Here is a 13,898-nt window from a genome sequence, read left to right on the forward strand (position 1 = left end):
TTTTAGAGTGAATTAATAGTTTTTGCTGTTTTAGAGTGAATTAATAGTTTTTGCTGTTTTAGAGTGAATTAATAGTTTTTGCTGAGCGCTAAAGGTAGGAAATCAAAGAATATACTTCTGTTTATGTATATTGAGAGTTTCAATTTTGTCAATTGAGTAGAAAGTATGAAAATTATTAGTTTTCTTCGGGGGGAGCAACTTTCGAGTTAGGGTTAAAAATTAGACAAAAACAGGGCGGACTTAGACCGGGTTAAGTGAGTATACTTAATGATACCAATTTATAAATACTTAAGTAGTTGGCTGCGTATAGAAATCATGCAATTGCACTAACTTGTACGTCAGTAAATCTATCATTTAATAGTGTATAGTACGTTAGTGTCAAATGGCACTAGGGGCTTCCACCATCTCCGCTTGCTATACATTGTGGGTGAGAAACAGAACACAACGGATACTCAGGAAATACTGCCTCATAGAAGATCCAAAGAATTCATCAGGAGCAGAATCTGCCAAATCGCACCTATTCGCGATCACAAAACTCACATATGGGGTCCTCGCGCTCGAAACTGGATAATGCTTTGGCTGCTGAAGTACATCGCAATTGTGGCTCCGCCTCAAAAAACGTGAGAGGTAACCATTGCAGGGACTACGATTGTATCTAATGTAAAGACCCATAGAGACACTACAACGTATGCAATGATTGCAAGTCAACGAACAAAAGAACAAACACTGACCCGTAATCCAACTCTTAAGGAACTGAGCCCCAATCTTAAAGTTATTGGAACCAATTTGCACTTCAGCAAGATGCAAATTGCGAACACTGGAATGATGAGCAAGCAGATCCGTAATGCCTTCATTAGTAGGCTCTCCCCTGCTACCGCAGCTGATGATGTGGAAAACCTTCTTGCTGCATTGAAAATGAATGGCAGAGTCACCAAGCTATCCACAAAATATCCCACCTACGCCTCCTTTAAGATCGATGTAGCTGATGCAGATTTTGAAGCACTCTTCAATCCTGAAATGTGGCCTGCTGGAGCTCTTGTTATGCCATATCTCGGGCATAAAGGGCAGCGATATAGAAGTAATGGAAAGGACTCCCACCAATGGTACTCTGATTCATAGCAATCCCAGATCTCGTTACCGCAACCAGAACCACAGACATGGAACACCAATATGCCGATCCCTGTGCTCATCAGTCCTAGACACACCCCGCTGAATCGAGTAGTGCTATGTCAGAGACCACCCGTCCGTATCAAAGTACCTAGAGTACCTGCTGCATTATATTTTATCAGAATGTGCGTAGTCTTAGGAACAAGTTTGACACTATGGAGCAAATTCTGCTCCCCGGATATTTTGACCTGCTCGCCATCACCGAAACCTGGCTCAATGACGATGAAGAATTCCTAGCAGCAGCTGCCCCAGCTAATTATGAGGTCGTATTCACATCTCGGATTGCACGCAAGGGTGGAGGCGTCGCAATATTTTACAAGAAATCCACTTTCAAGCTATTGGATAATAAATCCAGTAACTCCCCTAACCATGAAGCAATCCTCGTTACGTTAAGATACAACTTCGTGACGTTTGACATCTGTGTGGTGTACATACCTCCAACGCCTTCCCAGCAAATCATCCTTGAAGTTTCCAACTGGATAATCAATCAGCTGCATCCCACAGCTTCTCACTTAGTTTGTGGTGATTTCAATTTACCTCCTCAGCTATCTAATCTGAAAAAAGATCTTCTGGCACACTTCAGATGTGCTGATCTACAACTTATTAATGAAGCTCCAACCAGGGGGAATAACCTCTTAGATCTAGTTCTAGCCTCTGTCCCTTGCACCCTTGATTACATTGCAGAAACGTCATTCGACTCTGATCATGTCCCAATACATGTGGCTGCATATCTGCCAGCCCCCAAATTAGAAACCAGAAGGACAACAATAAAAGGTTGACATCACTGGTCCCAACTCACTTGATGTAGATAAGTGCATTAGAGCCGCCTCTCTCATTCCCTGGGTGACCTTAGAGACTTGTGACCCAGAGCTAGCTGTGAACATTCTCACAAACTGGATCAACACGGTTGCCAAATATGCTGCCTCTAAAAAAATCATAATCAGTCCATATACAAGACTTTGGTGGAATTCAGAACTCAAAATGAGTTTCCAGCTGAAGCAACAGCTCCATCGCACATGGAAACAGTCGCAAAATGTCAATGATCGGATCGTTTATTCAAGGGCACCGACTCAATTTAATCGCCTGAAATCTGAGGCAATCAAATTATACGTTAACCGAGATCTGGCAAAAGGAAAAATTCCATACAAGAAAGTGAACCTTCATTTTCCTTTACAACTTGATCCTGAATGGTGGCTCGATTTCGTCACAAGATTTAATCGTAATCCTATGCCAAACTCAGATCTGGCTCTACTAACAGAGCCCACCCAGCAAGAAGTGTTGAACACCATTCAGATCACAAAACAACAGCTGATTGTCGCCATCAATTCTCTACCTGCCTCGTCAACCACTGGTGATGATGGAGTTCCCCAATTCATGCTCAAATGCCTAAGTCCGTACATTATTCAGCCACTTTTAATTATTTTCAACCAGTTACTCTCGAACCAGATTTTCCCACAGCAATGGGAAAACTATCTCATCAAACCTTTAGACAAAGTTCAGTCGCCATCGAAACCTAAACACTTCCGACCCATCTCCAACTCCTCCAGCCTGATGAAGCTCCTGGAGAAGACCTTACTCCCGATCCTCACCAAGCAGATCTTGCCCAGTAATCCAGCCCAAATTCACTATTCCCTTCCAAACAGATCGACGATCACAAATCTGCTAGCCACCACGAATACTATCTTGTCAGCATTCGAGAAAAGGCACGAACTAGCTGTTACTTACTTAGACATTGAGGCTGCATTTGATGCCGTCCAAGTAAACCAACTACACACTCTCCTGGAATGCCACTTCCAGATCACAGGGAACATATTATGCTTTCTCTCCTCTCTTCTGAATAACAGAGTTATAAAGCTTCATACAGGAGATAGCACCCTTACTAGATCCGTCACCGCAGGAGTCCCACAAGGAGGGGTCCTTTCCGGCCTTCTGTTCTCATCTATTATCTTCCGACTGGTTGCACATTCTCGATGTCTACTGAGCTATGCAGATGATATCAAGATACTTACTCCCATCATCCCTGGTCAAGACCTTGATCTGGTAAAAACGGAAATTAACAACATTCTCGCTGCAGCGACATCTTACCTCTGCCAGTTCGGACTCTAGATCAATCCTGCTAAGTCCGAATTCATGGTGTATTCATTGAAGCAAACTCCTTCTTGTTTCCAGCCTTCGGTCGGCAACATCTTCATCCCAATTGTATCCAGCCATCGTGATCTGGGCGTTGTATTCGACTCCAAACTTCGATTCAACGTCCACATAGACATGCTCCTCACACGTGCTTCAAGACTCCGGTGGATAGCAAAACAGCATCTCCTTCATATCAGAGATAAAAAGACAACCGTGAGGTACATAAGAACAATCATCTTTCCACCTTTACTCTATGCTGCTGAAATTTGGGCGTCAGCGGCACCATCAATAAAGAAACCACTCTTTGTCACAGAATTCTGGCTACTAAAGTGGGCCAACAGGAAGCACAACTTTCCAGCTCTGATTCGTACCACGCAACTTGCCAACTCTCTCGGGATTCCACGGCTTCCCACCTTAGTCGACGACCAACGCCTCCTAGTAACAGTCAAGATGATAACAGGCATAATCGCAACACCTTCATTCTGGGATACCTGTGGCTGGAGGATTCCCCCTGCTGCCCTTAGGGCCAATCCCGAGCTCTACTCGCATTCAGCGCGACTGCATCTCTCGGACAGGTTCCTCCCTCAGCAGATGTTCAAGCAAACCCAGGCACTTGACGCCGACCTAAACAAATTCGCTGTTGACCGGACTTACAGGGAAAAAATTATGTCTAGTAGGACTAATCAGCAATAACATGTGTACCTTGCATCTGTTCCTGTCTGATTGAGCTGGTTCTTATCTCGATGTTAAGCCAGCTCAATCAGACCTAACTCTCGTAAGGAGTTCTCTCCTTTGTATCAAAATATGTTTTCTTTTGTAAAATTACCGCTTTTTGTAAATTAATTGTTCTATTTTCCCGGAAGTTTCGGGAGGCTGTAAAAATGTAAACCCCTGGCTTTTTGGCCGTGAAGGGCATTAAAGATTATCTCTCTCTCTCTCTAACACTGTCAATGCCAGAGGTTTAAAAGTGTATAGATTTTGTATATGTATAGTGTTGGATAACGTTGTTCCTCTGGTCATTTAGCCGCCGTTTACAGTGGAGACACCATTTACAGTTATGGTTATTTGTTGTTATTTTGTTTTTTTAGGAGCATTAGCAACTAAGGTCATATTGCTCCGGGGATATGCGGTGGTCTTTCCCTGACCTTTCCGCATCCTCCATATTTGGTGGTCACGGGCTCGGACCCCGGTCTAATCAAGAAGCGACATTGAATACAAGGACTGGACAGCAGCGCAATGGAGTAAGGTACTCTTTACTGATGAGAGTAAATTCAGTCTCAGCAGCGATTCTGGACGTCACCTAATCTGGTGAGATGTTGGCACACAGTATAACCCCGCAAACATCACTGAAAGAGATCGATATGGCGGTCGAGGTGTTCTCGTCTGGGGGAGGCGTTATTTTGAGTGAACTCCAGATACTGGAAGGCGGTACTGTAATCGGGACACGCTACTGTACTGAGGTAATCCATCCCCACTCAGTACAGTAGCGAGGTACCATTGGCCCAGAGTTCGTGTTTATTTATGATAACGCCACACCCCATCGCACAGCAGCTGTTGATATGCTTTTGGAACGTGAGGACATTGTTCGTATGGATTGGCCTACCCGTTCTACCGTTCTAAACCCATCACACACATATTGGACGGTCTGGGGAGATGCCTAGCGGCACGTCCACACCCATCAGAAAATGTTCACCAGCTGAAGATGGCGCTGACAGAGGAATGGACGGGTTACCGCAAGAACTTATCAACAACATTGCTCTAAGTATGGACAGGCGGTGCAAAGCCTGCATTGATATTAGAGGTGGCCATACATTGTACTGAAGACTACCTCTTCCCTTTGTTCCACATTTGGCAGTGGTGTATCTGTATCATGGAAGCCCGTGCAGTGTTGCCATTTTTGAATAAAGTCCTTCTGTACCGTTTTGTTTCCGTTGCTGTGTCGGTGTTGTTTCCTTCATAATTTCTGTACCTCACGAGGTTTCTTTTGGTATGCTTTTCCCATATCCAAGCCACTCGTATGAGAAGCTACAGGTGAAAACTTGACTGGTCCTTAAGTTTTGCTCGCAACAATTGTAAAACAGTTATTAATCAGTCCAAACTGGAGTTTGAACAGGCTAAGAGTAGAAAACTTGCTTCTTGCCCTAATGGTAGCCGAGCATTCTGGTCTCTTGCCAAAGCTATTGGCCGCAACTTTTGCCCATCTCTGCTCCCACCTCTGTCCAAACCAGATGGTTCTGTAGTCACTTCAACCAAGGATAAAGCTGACCTGCTAGCATCCCATTTTTCTTCCAGCTCATGTATTAATGATCTTGGTAAAACATCTCCCACCATTCCCAACAAGCTCCATTCAATGCCTCCTGTGGTCTTCCGTCAGAAGGATATCAGAACGATTTTGATGAATCTTGATGCTAAGAAAGCTCCAGATCCTGATGGTATTTCTCCACTTGTTCTCAAAACCTGTGCTCCTGAACTTACTCCTATTATTTGCCGCCTTTTTTTCACTTTCTTATTCCAAAGGTGCTTTTCCTTCTGGTTGGAAATTTGCTCATATCCAGCCAGTTCTTAAAAAGGGTGACAAATCCCTCCCATCCAATTATCGTCCCATTGCAATTACTTCTACTCTTTCTAAAGTAATGGAGAAATCAATTAACCGCCAACTCTTAACTACCTAGAAACCTTCCGTCTGATCAACGATCGCCAGTATGGATTCCGTCAGTGTCGATCCACTGGTGATATTCTGGCTTATGTTACCCATTTATGGACTAATTCAATGGAAAGGTTGTGTGAAACACAAGTAGTTGCTCTTGACATCTCAAAGGCTTTTGATCGTGTTTGGCATAAAGGTCTTCTAAACAAGCTTCCATCTTATGGTTTGCCAACTGTTTTTAGTAATTGGTTATCCAGTTTTCTCTCTGATCGCTCACTGAGGGTGATGGTAGATGGGTCTCTGTCTTCTAACTTCTCCACTAATGCCGGTGGAGAAGGTTCAGTTCTTTCCCCCCTCTTTTCCTCATGTATATTAATGACCTTCTGCCATTGACTGAAAATCCTATCCATAGTTTTGGCGATGATAGCACACTGCATTACACTTTCCAATTTGAGAAACCTAGTCCTGCTCAATCAGCTTCAACTTCTCGAAAATCTGCTATCAATCCTTAAATGCCGATCTTCAGGTAATTCTCCAGTGGGGCAAAGACAACTTAGTTGATTTCAACACTTATAAAACTCAGTCTTGTCTCATATCTCGTAAAAAAGGATTCTTCTGCTCCTATGCTTTAGTGACTATCTTTAGTGACTTTCGATTTATAGGAAAAATGATATATCTCTTTTGGGGATTACCCTGACTTCTAATCTCTCTTGGCACAAGCACATTACAAATATTGCTTCCTCTGCATCTAAAAAACTTGGTTTTATCTTTCGCTCTCGGCGTTACTTTTCTTCTAAACAGCTTCTCACTCTGTATAAATCGCAAATCCGCCCTGCCATGGAATATTGTTCCCACATCTGGGGTGGTGCCCCCAAAACCTCTCTCAGGCTTCTTGATTCCATTCAGGAGAGAGCAGTTAGGTTAATTAATGATTCATCTCTAACAGAGTCTCTCCACTCGCTGTCTCATAGACGCACTGTTTCTGCTGCATGCCTCTCCTACAGATACTTTCATGGGCACTGTTCTTCTGAATTGGCTTCTATAATTCCCGCTCTCTCTTTCAAAACAGTCCGAACACGTGCCGCCACCAGCCAACATCCATTTACTGTCCAACTTCAAACTCACAGAACCAACTTTTCATCTTCCTCATTTATTCATTCAACTGCCGTTTTCTGGAACTACCTTCTTTCATACGTATTTCCTGAAAATTACAAACTACAGAAGTTCAAGTCCAATGTCAACAAATATCTTCTTTCGTCTTCTCAACCTCCAACCTAAGCACGGTTCTAAGTACTATAGGTTCTAATACCTCTCATGTTTGGGGTTCACATAAAAAAAACCAAAAAAAAAAAAAAAACCACCAGTGTAGTTATTTACTCTGGCAGGTGCTATCACCTAATTTCCTGAGATTTCAGTGGCTAGAACCTAAAAAAAAAAGTTATAGGTAAGGGTTAACCAGAAGGAGTTTTGTTAGACTAGTTATGCAAATTGATGTTAAGTTTTTGGGTGTGTAGGGCTCTAGCAATTTAGAGATGATTCAGACACTAATAGTTGTAAGTTAGAGAGGGGAAGACTGAAGGCCGGGGGAAAAGACAGAGATAAGGGGTCCCATAGAGATGACGTCCCCCAAATCAGTGGAGCAGGCCCATGCCCCATCAGAGGGAAAAGAGGGGTGGCGAGGGGGGAGATGAGGAGTCACCTCCTCCCTCACGCCCTGGAAGTCAAGGCAAAGGAGCATGGCTAAGGTCTAATGACAGCATCTGAGTTGTGCTGGTGGTTGTGTCACTCTTGGGACGAACTAAGAATGAGTTGTATGGCACTGTTCCTTCGGAAGTTTACGGTTGTGGTAAAGTTCGATGCTTGGAAAAAGGTCTTGGGCAAACTTGGAAAAGACGCGGTAGTGTTTCTCGTGTTCCAGAGATGGTTTTCTTGATCCTGCAGAAGGTAATGAGAATGTGTCGGAGTTCTTCGTAAAGCGGACAGTGGTACATAAGGTGGTCCCAGGTTTCCGGGGATCCATAGTTACACAGAGGTTTGTCTGTTACATGGAAAGAAGTCAGTTTTGCAAGAATGGAACCGTGCCCTGTGAGAAGGAAGGTGGTTTGTAGGCCCGGATGAGAACCATGTCGGGCATTTAGGATAAACAGTTTGGACTTCTGGAATAAATTTTCCAGTTATGGCCCCCTTTGTAGACTCGTCCACCTAGTTTGCCAGATGTGTTAAATGATTGATAAGTCTCTTTTCTTCTACAGTCCTGTTGTTGAGGTGATCAGAGGTGAAATCTAATATTGTGTCCTACTTTCATTTGGAGACTTCATAGAGTAGACCTGTGCGGACAATTTCTAGGTCTAAAGGTGGTACACCTGCTAGGACTTGCAGGGCAAGGATTGAGACTGTTCGACAAGCATTTCATAGTATATGAAACATTTCCAAAAAAGGCCAAGAATCTGTCGATGACAAATGTCCATGTTGGCGTACAACTTTATGTATTAATGAATGGATGCCAAAGTGCATGAAAAAATTCATTCCGATCAGCGATTAAGCACAGAAGAAACTGCTGAATTGGGTACCTCCTGTAGGACTGTTTAACATCGCACTGCGATTCTGACGAACATGAGCTAAGTGTCAGCAAAATTTGCTCTAAGATTGTTGAGTGGTGATTAAAACGTTCGCCATTAAGAACTGTGCTAGGATCTGAAAATTAGGGAAGAAAACTAAAAAAAATTGTGTGTGCCGAGTATGCATAGTGGAAGTTAAGTAAAATTTCTTTAGAATATATTGAAACGATATTATTTCACTGTTACTGTGGTTTAATATTTTACAATTATTTTACAAGTTTATTACGAAGTTTTTACAGATCTCTCTCTCCTATGTATTGAATGGAGGTGGTCGCATTGCATTCATGCTCTATACGCCTTATAATGCTCTATTAGTCTTCGGCATATTGAATTATAAATTTTTTTCAGTCGAAATCTTTTATGAAATACGGTAGAAAATGACAAAAGGAATATTTTGGTTTTTAAAATTTTAAAATTGGACTGCTATAATCTCAGATATTGCGATTTAACAAGTAAACGCAAAACGCGTGCGAGTTACACCATGGCCGCGCTGTAAAGGTACTGATTGCGTCATGCATCGCTATGTTTCCATTTCGTTGCGATTTTTGTCACTCCACGGACGCAAGTCATGTCATGTGAAAACTGCCTGGGCCGTGCCTGAAGATTCAGTTCAAAAGGATTGCGAGGAAATAGGATGTAACCATCTGCATCGATGATAATAACTTGCTGAAGATCGGTAACGAATCGCAGAGAACACGTGGTCTGGGTGAGTGGGATAATTCACCTCCCCTGCTGTGTTGCTGCAACAGAACTTGTGTCCCGTTAAAATAAGCTTAATCCCTGTTACTTCAATTATATGGATCCGGGCAAGAAGCAACTGATGGTTTTGTACATGGATATGGCGTCACGCTGAATATGATGTACAAAAGAGAGTAAGGGTTCGATTCTGAATGAGAAACCGTAAAAAAAAAGCCACCTACACCACCTGGGATTCCCAGGTGGTTACCCGCCCAAGCACTAACTGGCCCTAACGCTGTTTAGCTTCGGTGATCTGACCCGTGCATTCAGCCTAGTACTGTTTAATTGGTATCTTTATATATACACTGGCGTTCGAAGGAAATGTATCACCTAGGAATTTCATATTTCTAACCCTTTTCAGGATGATATGCCACATTAATGACGAGCATCACAAATAGAAATATAAACAAAAGATACTTATTAATAGTTGGCAGATGTTGGTATTTATTAGGTCGTAGATGACTCTCATCAACCGATGCAATACCACCACTTTGCTTATTGGAGGCTTGAAGTGGTGGAACCCATGTTTAGTCTACAGAGCTAATTTGAGGCCAACCGTTCCCTATCTCTTCCATCATGCAGTATGACTGATGACTTTTGAGGTTATGATGGACATCATGGTGAGATACAATCATATATACATTTCGAGGGGACAGATCTAAAACAGTATTCGCAGGCAAAGCCGCTAGTTAGTACACAGGACCTAACCTATTGATAACTCTTTAGGAGGCTTCCAGATCAGCTAGTGCTACCTCTACTCTGCCACAAAGTGACTGGAGGGAGTCCAAGTAGTGTGTATGCGGGGAGCATTATCAAGGCCAGGTTATGTCAACGATCTGGGTATATTCTTACCATGTGTACAGCACATCCAAAAATTTCAGTACTTCATACGTCATGTCCCCCCCCCCCCACTTTTCCTTACTGTTGAATACAACATGAATTGTCAAACTAATACAGTAAGCTTATCTGCAGAAAGATCCAAACCTCCCAAACACTTCCTAGTTCATTTCACAAATATATGTGGTCTAGATTCTAATCTCAACGATGTCCATTTCCACTTAGTCTGCCAAACTCTAAATACTTTTTCTGACAGAATCTCAGTTATCGGTTGATTCAATTACTGCTCATCTTAGTTGCCCAAATTATTTGCTGTATGATTCCGTTCGCCTCAAAAGTGGTACTTGTGCATATGTCCGTTCCAATATTCCCTGTCAGACTTAGTAATTTGGAATCTCCTCTGGCTTAAAATCTCTCTACCTTATTGCGCCAAACTCATCTGTCCCTACCGTTCTCCCAACTTCACAAATCACTTGGAGCTCTTTGACTTCCTCTCTTTGCAACTTGACTTTCTCCAGTCCAACTTGCCCAGCAGTGATATAATATTCCTTGGTGATTTCAATGTCCATAACTCCAGCTGGCTTCCGTTTTCTACTCACACTGACCCAGCTGGTTGAGATGCTGAGGCTTTTTCAATTTCTAATGACCTTACACAGATTGTTCATTTACCTACCAGAATACCGGACAGTCCTAACCATACAGCCAACACGCTTGATCTTTTTCTCACAAACAACGCTTCTAAGTACATGGTCGAAGTGAGTGGTCCTTTAGGTACCTCAGATCACAACTTTGTGATTGTCTCTTCTCCAATGGAGCCTTTATTTTATGACTGTTCCCAACCACGTATTGTTTGGCATTACAAGAATGCAAAATGGGATGACCCGCAAGATTTCTTTTCTTCTTTTTCTTGGTCGGATTATTGTTTCAAAACTTCTGATGTCAACGTTTGCTCAGATCGTGTCAGTGAAATTATTCTTGTAGAAATGAAATCCTTTATTCCACACTCCACTTTAAAATCTTGTCCTTTATGTAAAGCTTGGTTTTCCAATAAATGTGCTAATGCTGTTCAAGAGAAGAACGTTGCATATTGTAACTGGCTTGTTTCCAATTCTTCAGTTTCATTTTTTGCCTACACCAAAGCTCATAACAATTGCAAAGCAGTTATTAATCAGTCCAAACTAGATTTTGAACAGGCTAAGAGTAGAAAACTTGCTTCTTGCCCTAATGGTAGCCAAGCATTCCGGTCTCTTGCCAAAGCTATTGGCAACAACTTTTGCCCATCTCTGGTCCCACCTCTGTCAAAACCAGATGGTTCTGTTGTCACTTCAGCCAACGATAAAGCTGATCTGCTAGCATCCCATTTTTCTTCCAACTCAAGTGTTAATGATCTTGGTAAAACACCTTCCACCATTCCCAACACGTTCCATTCAATGCCTTCTGTGTTCTTCTGTCAAAAGGATTTTGACGAATCTTGATGCAAAGAAAGCTCTAGGTCCCAATGGTATTTCTCCAGTTGTTCTCAAAACCTGTGCTCCTGAACTTACTCCTGGTCGTTGCCGCCTTTTCACTTTCTTATTCCAAAAGTGTTTTTCCTTCTGCTTGGAAATTTGCTCATATCCAGCAGGTCCTAAAAAGGGTGACAAATCCCTCCCATCGAATTATCGTCCTATTACAATTATTTCTACTCCTTCTAAAGTAATGGAGGAATCAATTAACCACTAACTCTTAAGCTACCTAGAAACCTTCCGTCCGATCAACGATCGCCAGTATGGATTCCGTCAGTGTCGATCCACAATATGACTTATGTTACTCATTTATGGACAAATTCAATGGAAAACTTTGGTGAAACACAAGCAGCTGCTCTTGACATCACTCTTTCGATCGTGTTTAGCATAAAGGTCTTCTAAACAAACTTTCATCTGATGGTTTGCCAACTGTTTTTTGTAATTGGTTATCCAGCTTTCTTTCTGATCGCTCATTCAGGGTGATGGTAGATGGCTCCGTCATCTAACTTCTCCACTAATGCTGGTGTCCCCCAAGGTTCAGTTCTTTCCCCCACTGTTTTTCCTTTGTATATTAATGACCTTCTTCCACAGACTGGAAATCCTATCAACAGTTTTGCCAATGATAGCACATTGCATTCCACTTTCCATTTTGAGAAACCTTGCCCTGCTCAATCAGCTTCAACTTCTCAAATATCCGCTACCAATTCGTTAAATGCCGATCTCCAGATAATTCTCTATTCGGGCAAAGACAACTTAGTTTATTTCAATCCTTCTAAAACTCAGTCCTGTCTTATATCTCGCAAAAAGGATTCTTCTGCTCCTATGCTTATCTTTGGTGACACTCCAATTTCTAGGCAAGTTGATATATCTCTTTTGGGGATTACCCTGACTTCTAATCGCTCTTGGCAAAAGCACATTACAAATATTGCTTCCTCTGCATCTAAAAAACTTGGTTTTCTCTTTCGCTCTCAGCGTTACTTTTCTTCCAAACAGCTGCTCACTCTGTATAAATCGCAAATCCGCCCTGCCATGGAACATTGTTCCCACATCTGGGGTGGTGCCCCCAAAACCTCTCTGAGGCTTCTTGATTCCATTCAGGAGAGGGCAGTTAGGTTAATTAATGATTCATCTCTAACAGAGTCTCTCCACTCGCTGTCTCATAGACGTACTGTTTCTGCTGCATGTATTTTCTACAGAAACTTCCATGGGCGCTGTTCTTCTGAATTGGCTTCTATAATTCCCGCTCTCTCTTTCAAAACAGTCCGAACATGTGCCGCCACCAGCCAACATCCATTTACTGTCCAACTTCAAACCCACAATACCAACGTTTCACCTTCCTCGTTTATTCGGTCAACTGCCATTTTCTCTAACCTTTCTTCATACGTATTTCCTGAAAATTACGGTCTACAGAAATTCAAGTCTAATGTCAAGAAATATCTTATTTCATCTTCTCAACCTCCAACCCAAGCATGCTACTAAGTACTTTAGGTTCTAATACCTCTCCTGTTTGGGGTTTTCATTAAAAAAAAAAAAACCTAACTAACCAACCATGATGCAGTCTTAAAAGGAACTGGATGAAAAAATTATATTACATAATTGGATTTCTGGAAAACTTTCTGTATTGTTGCACACAAGAGATAGTTTTGCAAATTGGAGCAGGGTGGCATTCAAGTTACTGCTATTGATAAAGGGTTGGTTGAATGGGAGAAGGCAAAAATTGGTTACCACCAATAACATGAAGTGATTATACTTCATGTTATTGGTATAATTTCCCCATGGTTTGATGGACAGTAATTAATATCATTATTCCCTAATTTTTCAGATAATACAAAGCTTGGCATGGTGGTAAATGATACTAAATGACCTGAGACATAGCACTAAGTTGTAATAACATTTACAAATGCAAAGTACTGCATATGTGTAGAAGTAATCCCACAATAATGAACCATCTGTGTGGTACTACACTCAATGAAACGGAAAATGAAAAAGGCCTTAGGGGTAATTGTGCAGTCGGATATGAAGTTCTCCGAGCAGTGCAGACAGGACAGCTGATAGGGTTTGTCAATGAATATAGCAATTTTGGTAGCAGGAATAAGGTTATTTTCCCATTGTATAATGCAATGATTTGGCAACATCTGGATACTGCATACATGTCTGGAGGCTTCATTTTAGAATGTAGAGCTGCTGTAACAGGTAGAGGGCAGCAAAGTTGCAATGGGAGAAAAAAAGGGTACTTTTACTAAAGGCTTCAGTTTT

Source organism: Mastigoproctus giganteus, chromosome 12 (genome assembly GCF_048544385.1).
Source record: "Mastigoproctus giganteus isolate SK-2022 chromosome 12, ASM4854438v1, whole genome shotgun sequence".
In the NCBI taxonomy this organism is placed as follows: Eukaryota; Metazoa; Arthropoda; class Arachnida; order Uropygi; family Thelyphonidae; genus Mastigoproctus; species Mastigoproctus giganteus.